Below are 7482 nucleotides of genomic sequence, written 5' to 3'. Positions count from 1 at the left end.
TTTGTTTAGAAACATCATGTTTAAAGTCTTTATTAAACATGAATTTAGCTGCCTGACAATCTGTTTTGATAATAAAATGTTGATTATATAAATCATCTTGAAATTTGAGAATACATTTTACCAATGCCAAAATTTCTTTAGCAGTAGTAGAATAATTTTTTTGACTAGGAGTCCATTTTCCAGAATGAAATCTGACTAAGAATTCTTGCTTACTGTTAGGGTGGATTTGTTTTAAAATTCCTCCAAACCCTATTTCAGAGGCATCGGTTTCTACTATTTTTTCCCAATTAGGATTAGCTAAAGATAAACATGGTAGACTTTTAACTTTGTCTTTTATTCTTTTAACTGCCTGAGTATGATCATTAGTCCAAGCACAAGGATTCTTTTTCAATCTGTCGTATAAAATTGCACTATCTGCTGATAAATCTTTATAAAAAGGCGATATATAATTTAGGCTACCTAAGAATCTTTGTAGCTGAGTTTTATCCTTTATTTCATCTGGAAATTTCGCAGCAAAGTCTATACTTCTTTGTATAGGAATAATTTGTCCTTTTTCAATATTATGTCCTAAAAATCTTACCTTTGTTTGGAATAAGGACATTTTAGATTGTGATATTACTAAACCATTGTTTACTATTATTTTTTCAAAAGTATGCAAGTGACCAAAATGTTCTTGAATATCCTTTGAAAAGACTAAGATATCATCTATATATACAATAATGAAATTGCTATAAGGATTAAATATATCATTCATTATATTTTGGAATTCTGAAGGGGCATTTTTTAGGCCAAATGGCATAACATTCCATTCATATTGTCCAAAAGGAACATTGAAGGCAGTTTTATATCTGTCTTTCTTATCAATCTGTATTTGCCAATATCCTGATTTTAAATCAAATTTTGAAAATATTAAAGAATCATGTAATCGGTCTAATAAATCCTTTTTATTAGGAATAGGATACCTGATCCATTTTAAGACTTTATTAAGGGGTTTATAATTTATAACTAGTCTTGGTATTCCCCTTTCTTGTTCAGAATGTTTATTTACATAAAAGGCAGTGCATGACCATGGAGATTTGGAAGGTTGTATTAGTTTTTTATTTAATAAGGAAGTTATTTCTTTTTTACATATATTTAAGTATTCGAAATTCATTTGACAAGGTCTTGCCTTGGTAGGAATCTGTTTTTCATTAAAGTCTTCCTCATAAGGAAGTGTAACTATATGTTTTTTCCTTTCCCAAAAAGCATTAGGATGATCATTACATATTTTCAAAGAGAATTGATTTGTTAAAAATTTAATTTTTTCCTGTAACTTAGGTTGTTCTAGTTGTTCATCTATTTGAACATTTCTGATTTCTTCTTTCAGAAAATTTATTTGGTTTCTTTTTAAATTCAACTCATTGACCCAGATAGAATAAGGGTCCGAGACAAAATTTAGTATAACGGGTTGATTCTTATAAGATCCTATGATTTTATCTTTGTCAATAGTTAGGGGTAATATCATCTCTAAAAAGGGATTTCCTAAGATCATAGTATTATTACTCATATTTTTAATTACCGTGAAATTAATAGGTATACAAACATTTTCTGTGCAAATTTTTGCATCTGTTAATTTATATCTAATATCTAATTTAGAACCTGATACTTCTCTTAACGTATGTGTTGATTTTTGAAAATATTTAGTAGGTATTAAACCTTCTCTTATACAATTTAAATCTGCACCACTATCTATTAGGGCAACAAAACTTCTTTGGTAATTATAAGTAATAAATAAATTAATTGTGACATGCCATTTTCTAGATATTACCAATTCCATGGACTGAAGGAAATTGTCATTACTGGTACCAATATCTTGGTTATTTTGTAATTTTTCTAATTTGTTAATTCTTTGATTGCTTATTAGCTGGTCATTTTTTATCTTAGATATATCCTGTTTTAGGTTTTGAATTTCAAGCTGTAAATCTTGTACTGTAGGTGTATTCGCGGAATTTTTATTTCTTCTTTCTTTTAACATATCATGAACGTTTTTCATGGAATATATCCCTTCTTCTTGTGTACTCTGTTCCTTAGTATTTAGATTTTCTATTATTTTTTGCCTGATTTCTGGATCATTTATTTCTTTTAATAAGTTTGCAATATCATTACTAATTACATTTATAGTTAATTCATCTTTGAATTGAGACTGTATTAGGTATAATTGGTGGTCTATGTTACATGAACATTGTTCTGAATTATCACAATTACATTCAATTTCTTCAGATTTTGACGAATAATCAGAATCATATTCTATTATGTTTATATCAGAATCTTCGTCTGAGAGCTCCTCTTCATCTGACGAATTATCTATCAAATTTATTAATTGTATTTTTATATCCTCACTTATATTCATATTATTAATTTGTTTTTTTATTTTTTTATTCCTGCATTTATTAGCATAATGTCCCATTTTCCCGCATGAAAAACAAGTAGGGGGTTTTTTATAATCTGTTCTATTAAATCTTTTTTTAATATGTTTATCTTTTTTATTAGGATCACTATGTTTTCTCTTATAATATTTTTTCTTCTGTTGAAACTCTTTTTTCTGTTTCCTCCTATTGTTATTAGTTTGTATTCCGAATTGATCACAAAATTCTCCCAATTGTCTTTTTTCATTAAGATGTTGGGTTTTAATTTGGTAATTTAGTTTTATTTCACTACATAAGGCTAAACCTTCCTGTATACAAGTTCCTATCAATTTCCCATACGTATAATCTTCATAAGGAATTGTATTATCTATTCTTAGTTGGTTTTTAACTCTTTCAGCAAAAAGATTTGGTAAACCATCTATGAATTTGGATTTCCAGTAAACACTATTACAATCATTAAGTTCCATTACTCTACTTAAGAAAGTGTCTTTATACCATCGAAAAGATGTAAGAGTTTTACAAAATAGTCCATTTAATAGAGTACGGATATTTTCAGAATTATCTGACCATCTTCCTGTAAAATGTTCTATTATGGTACAAGTTAGAGTATAAACTACATTAGGAGTGGTTATTCCATTTTCTGTTTTAACTGTATTAAGAATAGCTTGTTGTGTTTTTTCATCCACATAATTGTCCCACCAGCCTTTTAATTGGCCAGTAAATCCGGCAATTAACATATTAGCCACTTGTTTATCGCTATTTCCTGTATTTTTAGCAATTGTACTATACATTAACATTCTATGAATCATGTTATATATTTGTCTTTCAGTATAACCATCTAAATTCCATTCGTAAACATTTTTACCACTATAACTATTATTAATTTCATATTCTTGTTCCTCATGTAGGACATCTTGGGGGCTCGGTCTTGGATAATAATATAATCTTTGAACAGGTTTTCTAGCAAATTTGCTATCATAATTGTTAATTTTGTTTATTTGAGTATTATCCGAATCATTATCTGAGTCTTTATTTATAGTATTAATTTGTAATTTTTTCATTTGTTCTTGCAGAATATCTAGCATATAATCATAATTTTTAAGTTTATAACCAGTAATATTTGGTGGGGGTTGAATAGTAGCATTTATTTGTTGTTTTTTATCTTTTTTCTGTATTATTATATCTTTATTGTTAATGGGTGAATTTATATTTTCTAATTTTTTATGTAAGTCCATTAACTGTTCTCCTAATATTATGGAATATAAATTATGGAAATTTAATTGTTGAATCATACTATTAATATGATTGACATCTATTGTAAGAGTCTTTTCTTCAAAAAGTTTTTGGTAAGCCGAAAATTTTATAGTAACATTGTTATTTGTAATGGTAAAAGGGACTTGTGGTGGAAATATACTTGTTATTATTTTGTCTCCCGATAGAGTATAATCTCTTTCTATGTTGTGAATATTATGTAAAAAAGTATAAACAAACCAAGGAATAAAATGTATAATTTGATTTATAGAGGATAAATATTCATAAAATCTATTTTGTATTTCTTGTAACTCTTCTTTAGAATAATTTTTAAATAACCATTCTTTAAAAAATATCCATTTATTCGAATAAAATTCTTCTGAAATAATTTTTCTTGCCTGAGAACCAGGACTAAAATCTATTTTTTCTTTTAAATCCATTAAACTGTAAAATTCATTTCAGAAGGAGTAGATGCCTCCGCTTCATACACAATATCATCATGTATATTTAAATTGTTTATCTTTCTATTATCAACAGAAGCACGAGTAGAGGGAATTTCTACGTTATAATCTAGTGGTGATATGTATAAATGTGAAGATCTTGCAGATCTTGTTCGTTTTATTAGGTCGTTATTATACTCTATTTCTTTGTTAAACTCAATAGTAACAACGCCATCAGAAGTTTGTATAATACTTTCTATATTATTATTTATTAAAGGTGTAGGTGGTATATTATTTTCTAAAATCCAGTGTTGGGGAAATTTTATTTCCTCCCATTTTATAGCTTTTCTAGTTGTAATTTTTGACACATCAAAATTACTTTCTATTAAAATTGTCTCATTTATAGGTTTATTAACTATCTTACATTTAGGATTCATAGTTTTTAATGGTTTATAATATATACGATAACATATACATATTACTTCTGATCCTGGTAAATAATTATAACCATGAGTTTTGACGTTTAATGTTAAGGCTTGAAAAATATTTTTATCAGATAAAGAAAGCTGTAAATTTGGGTAGACATTAAAATATACCGGTCCATGAGACAAGCTAGATTCTATTATACCCATTAAAGATTGTTTCCAATTTTTATTTCTAGCATCCCTAAGAACTGCTAAAAAACTTTCAGGTAATCCCTGTAGTGTTAATGGTTTAAAAGCAATTTGCACCAAACCAATATGCAAATAATTATAAATATGTTTATATCTATTTATGTCTTGTGGAGTTATTAACTGAACTGTCATGTCATCTTCATTCATAGTTAAATTTTCTTCTGTAGTTTTAACAGTTTGGATAAAACCTAATTCTTCAAAAGTTCCTAATTCATATATAAATTTAGGGTTGATACTAGGAATTGTCCATTTATTAAGAAGGTCTAAATTCTTTGGGACTTCATATTCTTCTATTAACTGATTTTTAATCACCTGCTTATTACTATTTTTGAATCTACTGAATATACTCATGAAGAGTAAAATAAATGAGGTAACATCACATAGTATTCCATGGCTCTGATACCAAAATCAAGCAGGACCATAAGCAGATAACAAAATTTTTAGAACTTTGAAAAATAAAAACAAAAAGAGTTGGGTGAGATAGGCGAGTCAATGAGTAAAACGCTTTTTGTTTTTATTTTTCAAAGTTCTAAAAAAAAAAAAAAAAAAAAATTTTGGAATGGAAAAAGGCAAAGTCGTGTTTTATTTTTCAAAGTTCTAAAAAAAAAAAAAAACTCTTTTTTTTTTATCATTTGCCTTTTTCCATTCCAAACTCTTTTTGTTTTTATTTTTCAAAGTTCTAAAAAAAAAAAAAAAAAAAAAAAAAAAAAAAGAGTCTGGAATGGAAAAAGGCAAAGTCGTGTTTTAGCCCGCTTTTGTGGCCACTGTGCCGTTTTAGGGCGTTTTACTCATTGACTCGCCTATCTCACCCAACTCTTTTTGTTTTTATTTTTCAAAGTTCTAAAAATTTTGTTATCTGCTTATGGTCCTGCTTGATTTTGGTATCATATATATATATATATATATATATATATATATATATATATATATATATATATATATATATATATATATATATATATATATATATTATTTTATTTTTTAAAAAAGAACTATATGCAATATGCATGCTTGTCGTTGATGTGTACATATTCCAACCAAGTCAAACTAACGCGGTTTCCACCTCCTTAAGACCTTAACATGCATCCCACTCTTTTTCCTTAAACCCTAACGACATAAATAGCCCCTCGATATGCATTTCATTTGATCGAGCTCTCCATCTTAACAATACAACACCATGTATTCCACCTCCATTTCCACTCTCACGTTCTTTGCTTCTTCCGTCCTCATCATCTCAGCCTTATTCCACCCATGCTCCGCCACAATCCCGCGGAAACTAGCCCTTGTACAAACACCAGCCACTGTCCTCAAATACCACAAAGGATCAGTTCTTCATGGCAATATCACCGTTAACCTCCTTTGGTACGGCAAATTTTCTGCCATCCAGAAAACCATAATCATTGATTTTCTTGAATCACTCAACTCCCACCTCCCAACTCCTCCCTCCGCCGCGGCATGGTGGCAAACCACAGCGAAATACAAAGGTGGGTTGCGGAGTATTCAGCTAGGGAAACAGACAGTGGACGAAAAATGCTCGCTTGGGAAATCACTTAAAGATTCTCATCTCATTTATTTGGCTTCAAAAAATAAAGGTTTTAATCAAATCAGCTTGGTGTTGACGGCAGCCGACGTCGGTGTCGCTGGGTTTTGCATGAACCGATGTGGGACTCACGGGTCAACTCGGGTGAACAAGGGCCATAACTTTGCGTACGCGTGGGTTGGTAACTCGGTGACACAGTGTCCGGACCAATGCGCCTGGCCCTTTGTTCAACCGACATTTGGTCCGAAAATGCCGCCGTTGGTGGCGCCAAATGGTGACATCGGCGTCGACGGCATGGTGATTAACATCGCGACGGTTATGGCGGGAACGGTGACGAACCCGTTTGACGGCGGGTATTTTCAAGGTCCGGCCACTGCTCCGTTGGAAGCAGTTACTGCATGCACCGGAATATTCGGGTCGGGTGCGTTTCCTGGGTACCCGGGAAAGGTCTTGGTGGATAAGAAGACGAAGGTTAGCTATAATGTGCAGGGTGTTAAGGGGCGTAGGTACTTGTTGCCGGCTATGTGGGACCCTGACACTTTGACGTGCAAAACACTTGTGTGATCTTCGAGGATGACTTGTCAATTTTAAAAATTCTAATTGTTTATTGTTTATTAAAATTAAAATTTACATGAATTATAATTTATAAATATACTTGTTATATTTGTGTTTTAACTTAGAAAATTATATATATATATATATATATATATATATATATATATATATATATATAGTCTACCTAATTAAAGTGACTCCAACGAATAAAACATAGCTTAATGTTGTTTATGGAGGTTAGTTTATTTATTTATTTATTTATTTTTTGGAACGACAAATCTAATATAATCCTAAATTACTCATAAATCCAACTATATTTCTAAAGAAACTTGAACCTCCAACTTCAAGTAGGGAGGACAACACCTGATACCGTTGAGTTATAAGCCCTTTGGTTATGGAGGTTAGGTGGTGCGCGGAAACTGATCTCAAAAATCGTTAAGAAAGTTTTATTTCCAAAAAAAAAAAAAAAATAATAACAATAAATAAAGTTTTTTTTTAACCTTTTGAATAATATATCAATTTAATTTTATAAAGTTTAATGTATTATAAGAATTAAATGATAAATTTATATGGAAATTAAAATATTAGTGTAACATTCCTTTTAACCTTATACCATT

General features: G+C 29.8%; 1 pseudogene; it reads left to right on the top strand.

The window, feature by feature from the left end:
• Positions 1-5867: 5867 nt before the first annotated feature.
• LOC145132211 (protein EXORDIUM-like 2 pseudogene) lies at positions 5868-6973 on the top strand (annotated as a pseudogene).
• Positions 6974-7482: the final 509 nt, after the last annotated feature.

The sequence above is a fragment of the Lactuca virosa genome, chromosome 1 (assembly GCF_052849685.1).
Source record: "Lactuca virosa cultivar CGN04683 chromosome 1, Lactuca_virosa_CGN04683_v6, whole genome shotgun sequence".
NCBI lineage: Eukaryota > Viridiplantae > Streptophyta > Magnoliopsida > Asterales > Asteraceae > Lactuca > Lactuca virosa.
Note: the sequence above shows the minus strand (reverse complement) of the source record. Positions and strands in the feature narration are given on the sequence as shown.